This window comes from Mustela erminea, chromosome 6, assembly GCF_009829155.1.
Source record: "Mustela erminea isolate mMusErm1 chromosome 6, mMusErm1.Pri, whole genome shotgun sequence".
In the NCBI taxonomy this organism is placed as follows: domain Eukaryota; kingdom Metazoa; phylum Chordata; class Mammalia; order Carnivora; family Mustelidae; genus Mustela; species Mustela erminea.
Window position 1 is genome coordinate 141,371,859 of NC_045619.1, and position 18,127 is coordinate 141,389,985.

Sequence of the window (18,127 nt, forward strand, 5' to 3'; positions counted from 1 at the left end):
ACTCACTTCCGGAGGCGGGGAGCAAAATGGGGCAGCGACTTTGGAAGACGGTCTGACTGTTTCTTGTGAAACTGTGAACTTACTCAGAGGCATGTCCTTCACTAGGTGAATGTTAAAAACAAACAAACAAAACCGAAAAGAGACTGTGGTCCATCCGGACAATGGAGTATTACTCAGCACTAATAAGAAATGCACTCCCAAGCCATGAAGAGACAGAGAGGAATCTTAAACGCATATCACCAGGAGGAAGCAGCCGGTCTGAAAAGCCCATACATGTATGATCCAGCGGTATGGCATTTTGGAAAAGGCAAAACCATGGAGACGGTAAAGAGATCAGTGGTTGCCGGGTGTGGGACGATGAGTAGAGTAGATGAGTTCTCAGAGCACAGAGGATCTTAGGGCAATGAAGTTATTCTGTGTGATACTACAGTGGTGGGTGCGTGTCATCACACACTTGTGGATGGAAAGCACAACACCAAGAGTGGACCCTAATGACAATTATGGATTTTGAGTGTTAGCGGTGTTTCACTGCAGATTCGTGGGTATAACAAAGGTGCCATGTGCTGGGGATGTTGATAGAGGCTGGGTGTGGGTGGGGCAGAGGGCTACCTGGGAAATCCCTGTCCCTTTCCTTCAATGCTGCTGTGAACCTAAAAGTGCCCTAAAATTAAGGTTTATTTTAAAATTAGCACAAATGACATAAAAATGTCCTTTCTAGAGTTAAATAACAGTACATGAAATGGTGTTTTTTTAATCCACTGATCGCGAACCTTCCCTGCTGTCAAATATTCCTTACAGACTTGTTAAGAGATTAAATGGGTCCACTACTTCAAAGTATTTGTGAAGGCAATTTTCTTTCCTTATTAACAGTTTTATCCAGCTTGCATCGCATCCCATACCTAAAAGTGCTTCCAGTTTGTTCTGTTTTCAGAAGACTCTGCGAGTCTGAATAGCCCAGGCAGCAGAGTCCCAAAAGTCCGTTTTCCTCCAATGACATCCAGTCTTCACGCTGCCTAGTGATCGTGGCTTCTTAGGGCACCTGCTGCCGGTTAAACACACATGCAAATTAAGTTTGACCAAAATGATTTCCTTTCTTTGCACCATCATCATCAAAATTAATACGTAGTTACATTATTACATTATTGTGTGACGTCATCTGTGATGTTGTGGACTGATAAAGTACGTTCAGCTCTGGGGCCTTTGGAAGTTGCATAGAGCAGGGCCAGCCTTGCAAGCTGCGGGCGACAGAGAGCTTCGGCGGCCTGGGAAGCACTTCCAGCAAAGGCTGGAGAGTCCCTCATGCCGCTCTCTCTTACCGAGTCCTGAGTGCACAGAACCGCGAGGTACTGTAACACTTCTTCCCCTCTGGGGCAACAAAATGTTAACACAGTGTCGGAATGAGCAAAGCCTATTTGTTGTTGGCTAAAGATGAATTTCCAAGTTTTGCCATATTTGGCATGCACTGTTGTGTAGCTTTGCAGCATTGTGCCATTTTCAGTGTCCTGGTGTCACTCAATTTCATCTCTGTTGTTTAGAAATGGCCTGAGGGGCCCCTGGTGGCCCAGCAGGTGCAGCATTTGACTCTTGATTTTGGCTCAGTTCACGATCTCGGGGTCCCTGTGGAGCTCTACACTGGAGTTGGCTTGTCCCTCTCCCTTAGCCCCTTGGCCCTCCCCCTGCTCAAACAAACAAACGAATAAATAAGTAAAATCTTAAAAAAAAAAAAAAAAAAGAAAGAAATGCCCAGAGTTATCACCCTCAAAGGATATTAGAAGATTGACTCAGCACCAAATACAGAGCTTCAAGAGCCTCTGGCCCCTCCCGGGGAGGGGATGATGCTGAATTTTAAGTTCCCCATCACCTTCCATGTACCTGCCTCATAGGCCATTTCTGGGGTAGAAGCATTGACCAGCACTGGACCGCACCGGTGTCTGGCCCACTTCGCACTCTGACCGGTGGGAGCAGAGGAGGCGATCCCTCAGGGACCTGCTCTGGCCTGATTTCATACAATGCTAGCCTTACAACTCCCCGCCCCTATAGAAAGCCTTCTGTCTGTGCAGCTCCAAGTTACAGGAGGTCATCCCGACAAGGTCTAGACTTGATTCCCTGGTTGTCCAGCAGGAGTTAGGAGAGGTGGGCTGTATTTTTTAATAGTGTCACTTTTTGAGATACAAAAGACGTATCTAATCGATAAGTATTATACTTTTCACTGCATGCTGCTTTTTGATATATAATATACCCGATATGATACTCTTCAGTTTGCTTTTCAATTCCAGATTGAACGCATCAAGACACTCCTTTCAGTTAGCCCACATTTCAAAATCGGCTTAATACGTATTTTTACAAGCCCATGGATAACATTCTCAAATGATGGTTTGCAATATTTTTATACCAAAAAGGTTTCCAGACATATTTATTTATTATAGTTTATTAATTCTGAAATATGCCATACATTTCAAACATACCAAAATGGAAAGTACACATAATGAAGGTATGGTTTAAGGCATACCTCACCGCCAAGCCTCAGAAACAATCTCACCAAGGTTAGTGAAGGCCCCAATGGCATCTCTAAACACCCTCTTGATGGATCCTAAAGTCTGTGTGTATCATTACTTTGGTTCATATTAAAGGTTTACTCCACACATATCCCCACATAATATATAATTAGCCTTGACTATATTTTAAATATAAAAAAATGAAATCCTGCAGTATTTTTCCTTTTGTAACTTGCTTTTTTAAAATCTCACATTGCATTGGGGGAAGTCACTCTCATGGATGTGTGGGGTTAGTTCATTCATAGATAATGGTCCACTGCAGAACGATAATGTAATTTGTTTATTTTTCCTGTCAGTGCATTGTTTAGGTGTTTTCAATTTTTTTCTGGTTACACAAAACCTGAATGCCTTTTAGCCCATATGTGCAAGTTATTCTTACGAAACAGAAAAGAACCATAAACCTCATTTCTTTAAGCACAGTCTAGATTCAACAGGAAATCCAAAATCATTTCCTAAAGTAGCTCTGCAAATTTATACTCCCGCCAGTGAGCAAGACTTGATATTGTCAGATTTTTTTTAAATTCCCAAACTAGTGGTTGTAATATTATATTTCACTGGGATTGTATCTGCATTTCACTGGTGATTGATGAGCCCGAGCTTCTTTGCAAGATGTCCATTGGTTTTGTATATATGTATTTTTTCTCTAAAATTCCTTTCAGTCTCTTACATGGTTTCTATTAAGTTATTTCCACCTTTTCCCGTATTTTTTCTAAAGATTTAAAAACTTATTTTTCATGGTCATGTCTTTTAGTACATTAAAATTGATTTTTGGGGGCACGGTGTAAAATAGAGATCTAATGTTTTCCAAATTCAGAGAAGTGTGCTATTGAACAGCTCAGGTTTTTTCCCAGGGATCTGCAAACCACCTGGCCCAGCTCTCTCTGTGGCCTGGTCTATTTCTGGACTCTTTATTCTTTTCATGGTGTGTCTTTCTATTCAAGAATCTTAATCATGACAGCTTTCTATCAAATCTTGGTGCTTCATAAACAGAGAACTCCACCCCCACCTCAATCGATTTCTTCGGAAATGGACTGAGTAATATTTTTGGCTCTTCATTTTTCCATAAAAGTTGACAGACAGAATGTACCCTTCGTGAAGCAATGTCTAGGATTATGGTGAAATTACATCGACTCTATAGAACAATTTGGAGATTGTGCAAATTTTTGGGGGATTCTAATTATGTAAAATCATGACAGAGCTCTATGTATTAGATGTTTTCAAGGACTTTTTTTGGCGTTAGAAGCAATTTCATAACTTTCTCCATAATTATTTCACATATCTTTTAAAATAATTCACTTTTAGATATCTTCTATATGTAGAACTTTCTTAACAATGTATCATTAAACATTTCATCCTGTTTTGTTTTTTGCGGACAACTTCCATTTTTATTTGCACATCTTAAAGCATCACCAGTGCATCTAATTAATTCCAGTTATATATTTATGTTTTGGGCTAAAGCAATCATGTCATTCCTAAATAATGGCATATGTGTGTTTTCCTTTTTAATTCTTTTTACATTTTTTCCCTAATCATACTGCAGTGGCTAAGATATCAAGACAAAGGTGAAGAGAAAAGCAGACAGCCTTGCCTTGTGCACAGATTACCTGAGAGTAAAGGGAATAGTTGTATTTCACTATGAAACATGAAAATTATTACCCTTTTGGGGTTTTTTTTGCATATAATGTTTATTGGATAAAAGAAGCTGTTATCTATTCTCAGTTCACTCACATTTTTATCATGAACAATTGTTCAGTATCATCACCTGCTTTTTCTGCATTAATAAATGATCGTTTGGCTTATTTTTGTCCATTTGTTGACATAGTAAATTACCTTAATTATTTTCCTTACACTGAAAAGTTTGCTGGGATGATAGTACATTTTTTTGATGCACTTGTGAGATGGGACACCGGTTTTGGTGCTTCCTTTGCGATACTCTGGTTGTGATAGTAAGGCATCATTTGTCTCATAAATAAGACTATTTCTCCTTTTTATATTTGCTAGAAATATTTCTGTAAGAAGGGTTTTGTTTTCTGTATGTTTGGTAGATTTTACAAAACTCACTGAGATTGTTTTCTTGGTGGAAATATCGTGAATTGCTGAGTTAATTTCTTTAATGATGCAGGATTATCAATACTTTCATTTCTTCCTGAGATAGTGTTTTGTCAGCAGGATTTTAAATATCAAATACTGGATTAAGGATTTTTAAAATTGGTGTGTTTGCTGACTTATATTTTTTATTAATTCCTAACTGGGTTGATTTCGATGTTTTGCATGGTGCAAACTTTTCACATTTATTTTAGGTGTGTCTTTTGTAAAGAGCATATGGCTAGATATTTTTAATCGAGCCTGACAATCTTTGTTTTTAACCAGATGATTCAGTTCTTTCCCGTTTATGGTGTTTACTGTATATTTAGATTCACTCCCAACATCTCATCTCTGCTGCTTCTGTGCTTTTCTTTTCTTCAGGCAGCGTTGTTTGCATTAACTGAGGAACTGGCACGTCCCCATTTTTATTCTACCCTTTAAAAAGTTATAAACTCATTTTCTATTTGTTTAAGGTTGCCCCGGAAATTTTAACATGCACATTTCACTTAATGAAATCGAGATGTAAGCACCGTTCATACTACACTCTCGGATAAACCAAGAATCCTAAGTACTTTAACTGGGTCAGCCTTTGCAACTCCCGTATAGTTGGATACAGTTTGGTCTTATTCTGGTGTCACAAATCAGGCATTACTTGACTGCTTCACACACACATACTTCTCTTCTCTCCACACCTCCTGAGTCCACATGGTCCCCCTGGAATCACTGCTTTTTTTCTGAAAGACATTCTTCAAATGTTATCTATCAATGCAAATTTGTTGGTGATAAACTCTCAGTTTTTCTCTGATAGAAAATGTATTTATTTTGTCTTCATTCTCGAGTTTACTGAATATGAAACTTCAGGTCAGCAGTGATTTTTTTTTTTTCAGCATTTTGAAGAGACCATTCCACTGAATTCTGGCATTGGCTGTTTCTGTTTGTTTACTTGCCAAGCCTCTGTGGGGAGCCTATCTTTTATGTTATTCTGCAACGTTAAATACCTCACTGGCTTTGCCGCTGTACGGCTTGCCCACGAGATTTGCAGATGGGGTGTTCGGTGGGCTCGCTGGATTTGTATTTCTGAAAGAACTTCCGCTGCTGCGTCTGAATCTCGCCTTCTCCCTTGATTCCGGTTCTCCTTCCAAGGTCCCAAGGTCCTTGGGTACCTGCTCTCAGTCTATAATCCATGTTTCTGCCCATTTCCTTTTTTATAACTGCTCCTTTTCCCTTTTTATGGTATAACTTCATAAAATTCTTCCCCCATCCCTGGTATATTTACCAGCACACTACATTTGTTAAGATTTACGCATTTACTGGGTTTCAAAGTCAATTACTATATTCTGTTTTTAATCTCAGTGATTTTTTTTAATTTGTAAAATTTATGGAATTTTTTTTTCCAAGCCTGCTGCATCATTTTAGTGGCCTCTGAAACTTCGCTGAATATTTTACGTTCATATTTTCATGCCTTCTAAACTTATTTCCTTTATGCATTTATGTCAGGAAATTAAAATAATTTTCGCATCTTTGCATGGAGCTTCGGGGTACTTTTCTCAAGAGAAAATCTGTGGTCGTTTCTTCCAGGCCTATCCCATACACAGTTCTGAGCGGGGTCTATCTTACAAAAATAGTACATTTTTCCTCTCCGCCAGCTGCGTGATGTGACTTCTAGCTCCTCATACTATCAAGGGCCAGCTTGAGGTGACAGGTTTTCCTCCTCACAGCCACCGAGGGCCGAGACCCAGAAAACAAGCTTCTTTCTCGATTTTTGTCTTGCTTACCTACAAACGTGTCACTCTTCGGGTGTCCCAGATATAACTGCCCTGCGGGGCGGGGAGAGACGGGGGCAGAGCTCCTGCTCCCATGTGCTCTGTGCTTCCTCTTTCTTGGTCACCGACATCTGCAAGCGCGTCTTCCAGTAGTAGCTCTTGGCCCCAGCCCTCCTGCCTCTTGGAATGCACGGTCACTCATTGTTGTGGGCGCCCCTGAAGGTCATCTGTACTTCTTGCCAATGGCCAACTCTGTGATGCATTACAAGAGATTTTAAAAATACAATCTAGCACATTCTCTGTCTCTCTCTTCCCGCTCACTCCCTGGCTTCTCTCCCGTTCTCTCTGTTGCGGGTGCATACACATCACGTAGATCTGTAAACTTCGTTTCTGGGGCTGCTTTCTTTGAATGTTTCCGTGAACCTTCCATCAAGATAAGTTCCGTACTCTTCAGTGAAATCCAGTAGCATTTTTATTTTATTTTATTTTTTCAAAGATTTTGTTTATTTATTTGACACAGAGAGTGCACGAGAGAGCGCAAGCAGGGGAAGCAGCAGATGGAGAGAGAGAGAAGCAGGCTCCCTGCTGAGCAGGGAGCCGGATGTGGGACTTGATCCCAGGACCCTGGGATCATGACCGGGGCTGAAGGCAGATGCTTAACCATCTGAACCACCCAGGCGCCCCTCCAGTAGCATTTTTAATAAGTTATCCTAAATATGATTTTTGCAGGCTGTAGTTCTTGTTTTAAATTATGTACGCATTATATACATCTGGATTTCATATTTCTTTCTTTACCCATTTTTCGAAAGAAAAGCTTTTCCAGGCATACCATGGAAATGACAGCAGCAATTGCCTGTGTTAAAACTATTACCATAATACTCCAAGATCTTTGCAATCATTATCAGATCCGATTATTATTTTCGGCTAAATTTAGATCAAAATAATCTAGAAAATCTGTTCTTACTTATAGACCTTTCACATGGTTTTTATAATTACCAAAACATTGCAAACATGCCAAAAATGCAGGAAATGTTATCGGATATGCTTATGGATCCTCCTCCGAGATTAACAAGTCAGCAGCTTGCTCTGTGTCCCTCTTGCTCAGTCACACATACTGTCTCTTCCCTTCTATCCTTCTGTGTTTTTATGTATTAGTATCTTTCTTCAGAAAAAAACTGAAAAGATACAGCTAAACCTTCACATGACCCTTTATCAAGTCCCACATCCTCCCCATCTGCCCCCGAATTAACCGCTCGTGGAAATTCTACTTATGAAACCCTTCCTAGCTCTGTGTCTGTGCTTCTAGCACACAACTACGCATCCATAACACTGCAGTGGGTTTTTTTTTTTTTAATGTATCTGCATTTTTTATCCTGTTTATATCTTTCCGTGACTTTGTTTTCTCCTCCGTACTTTGTAATTGGGAGATTTCGCTCTGCAAATGCAGATCCAGTTCATTCCCTGTAGCTGCTGTATGAAAGGCCGCTGTGTGAAGAAACCGTGTTATTATGCATTCACCTGCTAAGCGACAGTTAAGTTGTTTCTACTTTTCTTCTCCTTCAAACCCTGCTACACCTGGTCTGTGCAGGGAAACTAGCGAACATGGGGGCGTCTATTCTCCAGGGTCCACGATTAACCTGGACAACGGCTGGGTTAGAATATATGCATTTTGGCTTTACCAGTATTACAAAATTGCTATCGGAAGCTATTGTACCAATTCTCACTCTCTCAGACAATGTGCAGTCTTATTTCCTCCATTTGTGCCCAGTTGTGATCAGACGTTCATCTGTACTGGTAGTTGGGGTACTTAATTGTGTTCTATCATGGACTTCTCTATATTTCTCTGACGGCTACTGAAACCAATCACCTTTTAGAAGCTTATTAGCAATTCCATTTCCTATCCTTGACTCTTTTTGTCTATTTTCCTACTTTTTAAAATAGTTTCTTTTTCTATGTATTTGTAAGAGTTCAATATATCCCGTATAATGATCTTTTCTTTTTTATGTGGACTGTAGACCTCTTTTTCTAATGTGTACATTATGTTATTCAGTTGGTGATTTTATTTTTCATGGATATGGTTTGAATTTTAATAAACTCCAACTTAATCTTTTGTTTTCCTCCATACTGGTTGCTTTCTAAGATTTACCTGAGGGAAAAATTCTCCTTCCTCAAGTGGAACAAAGACATTTTCCTACTTTTGCTTCAAAAGCACTGCAGTTTTTATGTTTGCATTGAGACCTTCAGGTTATCGGGACTTTGCGTCTCTAGGTCGTGAGGTAGGGATCTGCTCGCACATCATCTGTGATGAAGAGCCAGCTCTGCCGGGACAGGCTGTGAATGGTCTCTCTTCATCTTCCAGCACACGTTCATATATCTCAGGCTTTACTGTGTGTGGAGTCCCAGTGTTCTGACAAGTCCTCTTCAGGATTTGCTTTTCTATTCCAGTGGCCTATTTTTCCATCCCCCCACAGGATTCCTTTTCCACAGTGTTTTACTAGGTAACACTATATTGTGATAGGATCTCCCACTGGTGGTCTTTACAGTGTCCTCAGCTGTGCATTTCTATTTGTTCGTCAGAGAAGCGGTGTCCGGAAGACTTCAGACCCCTGCCCTCACACTGACTGATCTTGGCCAAGTTGCTTAATCAATCCGTTCCTCCAAATGCAGATGACATCATTACTTCCTGAGGATTTTTGTAGGCTTAAAAGAGTTACAATATTTAAAGTACCTAACAAAGTGCCTGGCACTTAGTAAGTGCTATCAAATGTTAGGTTTTTAAAATCATTTTTCTCTATATTTTCACAGGCATATTAATACTATTTCACATGTATGTTTGTACATGTTTATCATAGAACCTGTTAGGATTCTGATAGAATGAATATTGAAATTATAGCTACCTTGAGAGAGAGTATTTTTAAAGAATTGTTGTCTCCAGACATGTATGGAATTTACTCTTTATTCACTTAGATCTTGTTTTATACCTCTCAGTATTTTTTATTCAACATAAAATTTTTCAGTTATATGTATTTCTATGTACAGCTTTTGTGCTATTAGATTAGAGCTTTCAAAAATTACTTTTTCCAATTGTGTTAGTGTTTGCAAATGCTATTAATTAATGCACATTGATTTTATCCTCTGCCAAAATGGATAAAATTCCCTTATTAGTTCTAATAGGATTCTGTAGCTTATTTTTAACTTTTCAAGTAGAAAATAATATGTTTGGTAAAATAGTAAGATTTTTCTATTCTTTTCCAATCTTTTAACTGTTACTTAATTTGTGGATGTTATTGCATTATCTAGACCTTCTGGAAAATGTTAAAAAAAAAAGCTCTGGTAATGGACTTGTTTATGACTTGTCTTGTTCTCAATTTGTAATAGAAACAATTCTAAGATTTCAGCATTAAGTAGTGTGGTTTGCTCAGACGTTGGGAATGCACCATCCATGAGTTAAGGAAAATGGTCTCTTCCAAACTTCCATCCCTTAACTCCTTAGAACACCTGCCAGAAGAGCGCATAGGTGTTAAATTTTATCAAAGGTTTGTCTTAATCATAAAATCTTTCTGTATCCAAGATTTTTTTTTTTTTTTACCATATTTTAGTCTTCCAAATCTGTTAATGAGCTTGCTGATGTGAAAGGTGGCTTGCTGTTGTTTGGGAGAACAGGGATTCAGAGATTGTCTGCAAGGGTAGCTTTTGGATCAAACTAAGGGCAATTTAGGTGTTAAATTTGTTTAAATACTTAACCATTGGTTTACTGAAAAAAATCAGATTTTTAACCATAAGATAAATGTATTTTTGTAGCTTAATTAATTAAATACCTTTAAACATTTCAAACTATGTTTGTAAATGTAATATATTCAAATTCATTTTTAATCATCTCAATTGCCTGATAAATTTGCATTCCCTAGCTCACAAGTAGATATTAAGGATCTAATAAACTAATAAAGACAGCAATTTTTAATTTCTCTTATCTGTTTCAATACCATTTATAAACGTAACAAGATTTCAAATCATAATATAATAAAAATGTTTCACTCACATCATCTTAAATTGGATTTAAAATGTCATCTTGTTATATATTCTAATATGATAAGAGATGAATTTAAATTCTTAAAATACACATTTCTTCTATATTTGTCAGAATTTCTGATTCTATAAGTTTAATTCACTTTGTCTCCATGAAACCCATAATTAATCAGGGTAGATAGAGATACCAAACCAGCAGGGAAAGACTTGTATCATCTTAAAGTATTATAGGGTTACTTCCCTAAGAAAGTTATGGGTATTACCCCAGCGTGAGGTTGTTCAGTGTCAGATCCGGGGTTTTCCTTCTTGCCCCCATGCTCTTGATTCCCAACCCTTTTCATGGTCACAGGCCTTGCACTTACCCCATCGCCAAGTCTGAGTTATAGTATTTCAAAAATTGCAAATTTCCAGCTGATTGGATAATTGCTTCTAAGTTGTCTATATGATTTCTGGTCACTGAGACTTCTCTGCAATAAACAAATAAATGTTTGATAAATGTGGGCTCTCACTTGTATCTCTGAATTGCTGTCCCATTTATTAAGGTCATTCTCTGAGAGTAGAGACTTAAACTGATAGAATTTCTACTGTTAACTCATATTTAGTTCGATATTATTGAAATTGACCATGTTGTGTGATCCTTTTTAAAATTGTTGGTTGGCCGGGTGGCTTGGCGTCTCAGTTGGTTACGTGTCTGCCTTCAGCTCAGGTCCTAATCCCAAGGTCCTAGGATAAAGCCCCACACTGGGCTCCTTGCTCAATGGGGAGTCTTCCTCTCCCTCTGTTTATAGTTACCCCTGCTTGTGCTCTCTCTCTGAAAAGTAAATAGGCAAATAAATAAATAAATAAAATCTTTTATAAAAATTTATTGACTCAGTATGCTAATGTATTTGTTTATTTATTTGTATTACGTTAGGTTAGTCATTACAGTACCTCATTAATTTTTGTCGTAGTGTTCCATGTATGCTAATATATTTTTTAAAGATTTTATTTATTTATTTGACAGAGACAGAGATCACATGTAGGCAGAGAGGCAGGCAATTGGGGGGAAGCAGGCTCCCTGCTAAGCAGAGAACCTGATGCGGGACTCGATTCCAGGACCCTGAGATCATGACCTAAGCCGAAGGCAGAGACTTAACCCACTGAGCCACCCAGGCGTCCCCATGTATGCTAATATTGAACGCAAGAATTTTACATTCACATTTGAAAGTGAGATTGTTCTGGAACTCTCCTTACACTGCACTATCTTTCTTGGTTTGAAATCAAGGTCATTTTAGCCTTGGTTAATGAGTTGGGGAGATTTTCTATCTTTGTTCTCTCCCACTTGTCGAGTTTGTATAAAATTGGGACTACATTCCTTGAAGATTTGGAAAATATTACTTAAGTCTCTCTGGTACTAGAGTTGAGGGATACATTTTTATCTACTAATCTAATTACATGGATTCAAAAGCCTGTTTCAATCTTTTAGTTCTTCTCTTATCCTTTTTGTGATTTATGTATTTTTGAAGTTCATTTTATGTAAAAATTTTAATTTGCCAGTATAACTTCTTCATATAAAATACATATTTCATTTTTTTAGAAGATTTTATTTATTTGAGAGAGAGAGATCACAAGTAGGTAGAGAGGCAGGAAGAGGCAGAGGGGGAAGTAGGATTCCTGCTGAGCAGAAAGAGCCCAATGCAGGGCTCTATCCCAGGACCCTGAGATCATGACCTGAGCCAAAGGCAGAGGCTTAACCCACTGAGCCACTCAGGGGCCACCATTTTCCATTTTTAAATATACGAGTTACAGGCAATAATTTCACTTCTATTGTTATTTACATACACCTTTTCCTTATTTTTATTCTTCAAACTTTTAAGAGTTTATCTTTTTTCACACCCTGTAGTAAGTAAATTCTCTGACCCTTAAAGTACATTTTCTGACCCTTTCTATTGATACACAGTTTTCTACTTCATTTATTATGCTCTCATATTTATTCTGTGAAGCATTCTGGATTTCGAGGTTTACTTATGGTAGCAAATTTTACTTTTTTGTCAAAAATTTTGCTTAGTAATTTTGTTATTCTTGTTTCCTAATACATGCATTTAGTGGAAACTTATTTTTCTCCAGATACAAATTTAGCTTACCATATGAATTTTTTTTATACAGTGCCTACCTTGTTTTGCAGTATTATTTTATTTTTACTGAGATGGTGTTTTTGGTCAATGAATTATTTAGAAGAATTTTACAATTTCTAAATTATTATTTTTGTTATTATTATTATTTTGGATTTCTTCTGTTAAGTAATCTAGGTTTAGATTAAAAATTCTTTCTGGGTAAGATCTTCTTCCTTTGTCATTTACTTTCTGTGAACAAACTCTGTGGCTCTGACCTTTGTTCTGACCACTCTCTCCTTGTTTTGCAGAACTCCACAGACACAAATGCTGAACTATTTCATCCCACAGTTCATGGTAGTTTAAATTGCCATTTAAGTTACCGTAACAATTTAAGTTACCTGCAGGTTCATGTCCTTTTCTTGTCCTCCTGCTAATATTTCCTGGTGTCTGTCTGCGCCGTTTCCCTGCCTTCTTCTGAGTCTCTCCTTGACTGTATTATACCTGCTTTTAGAGCTCTCCATTAAGTTTCAAAGGCTGTATTTTTTAATTTAAGTGCTAGTGGGTTTCACTTAATCTTTTTTCACTGTGCCTTTTTTTTTTTTTTAGGATTTTGATTATATTTATCCCTTGAAACATTTTAGTTACAGTCTTTTTAACATACTCTTCAAATTTCCATTTTTATTATTTCCAATTACTGGGTTTAAGACTTGACTTTGGTTTTGCATGCTATCACTCACGTCCTGTTGTGCAACTCGTGGAGGGAGGCTCTTTCTGCAATGGAAACCCTCGTGGCCTGCATGGTGAGCATCTCTCGTGGTGGAGTTTTATTTACTTTTGCCAAGAGCTCCAGGCAAGCAACTGGCCTAGGAATAATTCTTGGGTTCTTGTCTTAGTTTGATGGTAGTTTGATGGTTTCTGGTCCTTGTGGGTAGCATAAATAGACCTCCTCAAAACATATTCCAGGTGCGTACTTATGGTTTCAAATTCTACCAACTCTTTTTTTTTTTCTTTCCCAGAACTCAGGCTGAGAAAAGCCCCAGTGCTGTCTCCTGTGCATACATTTTATATTATCTTAAAAAAAATTAAATGTGTACTGATGCTTTTGCTCATAATTTCATAGTATTTCTTCCTTTTATCATTGCATTCACAGTGTTGGACACAAATCTATAGATGTCTCTTGACCTGACTGCAAGCTAAAATCATTACAACTATTAGAATATCCAAAATGCTAATGATCTGCTTATGTCTACCAAGCCCCTAGTAACTAATGCAATTCTAAAAGGTTTTATGTTATTCCACTTCTATTTCATTTATATTAACACATTGGTTAATGGAATCTGTGTACTGATTGCCCTGACAGTAAGGGAGTATTTGGGGTGCTCCAGAGGCAAGAGGAACTTCAGAAGCCAGAGGGGAATCCTTGTCCACTCTACCACACAGAGGCTCATTGTAGATTCAGTTCATGCAATACTGGGATGTCCGAAACCTTTATTAGTAAGAGCTGGAAGAGTGTTATTGTGTTGTCAGATACTTTAATTATTATAGCGGCAGCATGTGAGAGTCAGGATACAAAGCCACCGGATACTACAAAGACGGAACTTAGAAAATTGGCCATTTCCCCTCTTTTTTCTTAAAAAAGCCACATTTTCACCACTCTATAATGACACAGCCATATATAAGATAGTATGTTGGTTCCCATGCCTGAGAATACATGAAATAATTTGTATTTTTTTCTTCCTTAATCCTAAAGCACATTTATTTTAGTAAGTGACGAAGTCTTACTCATTAAGAAATGCATAGCTTCCTAAGTAAACACTTCCTTTCATCCCAGGGAGACATGATTTCTTGCCTTTGGCCAAACCGGACCTTATAATTCCTCTTTCAGATCTTTCTAAGTGTCAACACCAGCCTGGGAAATGCGTCTCAGAGCCGGCGAAAGCTTGGCTCTCACACCAGACGCAGCCTACAGTCAGAATTTGGTGATAGAAAGAAGAATTAAGCAGCAGTGAGCAAAAACCACAGGTGCTCCAACCGCAGGGGCTCGCGGAGCCGGGCCCCCCCTCCACCCTGTGGGAGGCCGCACTGCTTGGCAAACACCCAAGGACAGCCTGGCTTTCCTGCTGCTTAGATATCTGGCGTGTCCCTTTCTTCCTTCATAGCTTGCTCTTCTAGGATCAAGGACGCAGTTTAATAAGTCTGTAAAGCCCTGGGGCCATCTTGGTAGCTGTAAGGGAAGGCCGAAAGAGCCCCGGGGCAGGTGTGGGGCTGGGGCCTTCCAGAACCTCCCGCGTTTACTGTGTCCCCTGCTTTTTCAGAATCCTGCTTCCCTGCTTGGTCTAGATGTCTGCTTGCTTACCAGCTGCAAAGATTCTAGGTTCTAAGTTATATTTCCTCTCTTACACACACACACATACACACACACACACACACACACACACACACACAACTTAATTTTATAAAAAGTGAATTATTTGGTCCTATGTTAATAATTGGATAAGCCTAAAAATCTTTTCAACTTTCTCTCCACTTTTGTTAGGTCCTGTGAGCACTTATTAGTACACTGTCAGAATCCTTTCTTCCTCACTCTTATTCATGGAGACCCATGAAAGAGATGCACCAAGATAGGCATCGTCCCAGCAACTAGGGCGGATACCGGATCGGGGCACACTGAGAAATGAGAAATGCTATAAAAATAATGCCGGCATTTAAAGAGCTAGAATTTTAGGTTAGACACATCCACATAAATAAGAATTTGGGGCCAACAAGATACGATCAATGAGAAATGAGATTAGAATCAGTTATGGTTGGAATGAAGATTTGCTGGTGAAAAGGAGCATTTGCCTCAAATAATTTTGAGCCAAAAGGAACAAAAAACAGGAGAATCAGAGGCTTCTGGAGGCCAATAGAATTGAATCAGTTCCTGTCTTCAGACATAGTCTGAAATAAAATGCAGCACCGCGTTTAGCCAATACTGGAAATAAAAGAATACAACTCTCACAAATGGTTGCTTGCCTGCCTCATGAGAAACTGGCCTTTGTCCTTCCGGTCTAGTACAGATGTATACAATCTGCTCCTAGTCCCTTTGTGCGTATATATTCAGTGATGAGTTAATTTTCACTGCATTAGCAGGGGTGCCTCTGTTTCCAGGTTAGAGTCTCTATCCTGCCTAATTTCCTTTTCATGGATTTTAACCTGCCCTCCTATCTCAGAAGCAAAACTTACTGGAATTGACAAGTTAATGCAATGAAAAAGGAGATTGCAATGTCTTCAAATACACAGTCAAACCATCCTTGAAGAGTTACTTCAAAATAAAGTCTAGAAATTTGTTTTTCACTGCATTGCTAGCTTGGTAAAATTTGTGAGCCAGAATAATATTCCAGACCCAATTCCATTGGCCCTCCTGTTAGCTATCAGATGTCTGGTGCATATGGTAACACACACACACACACACACACACACACACAAACACACACACACAGAGACATCCACACCCACAAAGTCACAAAAGTGACCTGCCATTTATTCTAGTGTGACACATAAGTCAGTTTAGTAAGGCAGGCTTAGTGTTTGATTATCCGTGCTAGCAGAGTGGTTGCTGCAGAGTCGGACTGTACACACTGGAAACCTAGGTTTGAGGTCTTTTCCACTGGTGACAGGGAGCCTAACACTGACTTCACCTCAGCTCACTTACCAGCTCACTCATCCAAAATGGGGATAACAATGGTATCTTCCTCATTGATCGCCGAGAGACCTTCCCCGTATCAACGTGTTGAGAGCGGAACTGAGACCATCCACAGCCATAGTACTTAATTTTACATCCCTATAGACCTCATCATAAGAGTGAGTTTAAGGCTGCTAAGAGCCATGCCTGGCGTTAAGTCAGCTCCCAGTGAATAGGAGTGATAATTGCTACTAATTGAAATACAACAGCATCTGGTGTTCCTTGAATTTATGCTCTTTTAAACAATGGGAAGCTCAAAGAATAACATAAGAAGAGAAAACAATGTTCATTGTCTCATTGTGCTTTCCCCAGCATCTGGCCCTGAGACAGGGAGCCCCGCACAAGCCAAGAGAGGAGGCGTCCTCCTCCGCCCATGACGTACATTTCCTGCTTGGAGAGTGGAGGTAAGAACCCGTCATTTTAGACCGTCTTTCATCCTGTATCCTGCTGTAGTTGGAATAGGATTGAGAGAGCAAACAAAGGGATTATGATATTATCTACAAATTCCTTTCTTAGAGAAGGTATGCATCATCTTGAGATTAAAACTACAGTTTGCCTGGATAGTGTACAATTCATAGAACAGAAGCCTAAACACAAAACTTACCACATAGGAAAACATCTTAAGAAATAATCATTGCTAACATGTGTGAGTGCTGCCACATACCAGCCCCTCTGTGTGTGCAGTTTACAAGTATTATTACATTTGGTCCTTTTTACAAGGCGGAAGCTCAGGTTCAGAGGCTTTGGCGTCCCATTGGTCGTGGAGCCAGATTTTGAAGAAGGGCCGTCTGAGCTCTTACTCTACACACTTGCCCGCTATTCCATGCCACTGCCTTTCCCCCCACTTCTGGTTATTGCTTCCATGTCCCCTTGTCCTGTGAGCAACCACCCCACTGATGCCAGAGCTCTTGTCTGCCCTGCAAATCCTGCTTTGCCTGGCACAGCACCAGACGCAAATAAGTCCAGGGATAGACGCATGTTGAATGATTTTTCATAGCATACAGCTGCTCGTTTCCTCCTTTATTTCTGGCCAAAGAAAGAAAAGTCACAGTCCTCTTTACTGCCACTAAATGTTTAATCCTCCCTGCAAAGCTGACTTGGTCACAGGCAGACTGCCCTTCTGTATTGCATGTTTCATCGATATGAGCTGGGGTTATCCTTTAAATTATAAGTCCATCCTATTTTTTAAAAATTAAAAAAAATATTTTATTTATTTATTTGGCAGAGAGAGAGAGAGAGAGTGAGAGAGGGAACACAAGCAAGGGGAAGTGCAGGGCTCGATCTCAGGACCCTGGGATCAAGTGACTGGAGCTGAAGGCAGGTACGTAATCACTGAGCCACTCAGGCACCCCCGTACGTCCATTCTAATCACAGGAAATATACGTTTAGTCCTAAATCGATGACCAGTTCAACCTTTGACATTTATCTTCCAACTTCAAGGGTATGTCATTGGCCTAGACGGTTGGTGTTTAAGGCGATCCTGATTCTCTCTGTTCCCACTCTGCTCCGCTCCCAGTAAACAGGAATCGTTGGCAGAAGATCTTTGGAACGTGGATACAGTATACATGCCTGGACAGTGCGGAGTCACGTGGTCCACGCACCCAGCCTCTCGTGCTTTATCGGGCATGGTGTTTACGTTACTTTCTCTCCCTTTCCAGTGAAACTTATGGGGGGAAAATGATGCGGCACTGGGGATGTTTTGCCTTCCGGGCCCCAAAGCATTTCCTCCCGCACGTGCTGGTGAAGACTCATGTTTACGAATAAATGTTCTCTGGGCAACTGGTGTGTATCTGGGATTATTCAGGAACAAGAATGAGTTCCCCGAAGAGAAGAAGTAGAGGAGGAAGGCGAGGAGAAGAGAGCAGGAGCTGGGTGCAGGGTTTG

General features: G+C 39.5%; 1 long non-coding RNA gene across 1 annotated transcript; it reads left to right on the forward strand.

Moving 5' to 3' along the window:
* The first annotated feature begins 374 nt into the window (after positions 1-374).
* On the forward strand, positions 375-17,512 carry LOC116592534. Its single transcript, XR_004286510.1, has 3 exons — positions 375-432; positions 16,556-16,647; positions 17,475-17,512. It is a non-coding gene; the product is annotated as an uncharacterized LOC116592534 (long non-coding RNA).
* Positions 17,513-18,127: the final 615 nt, after the last annotated feature.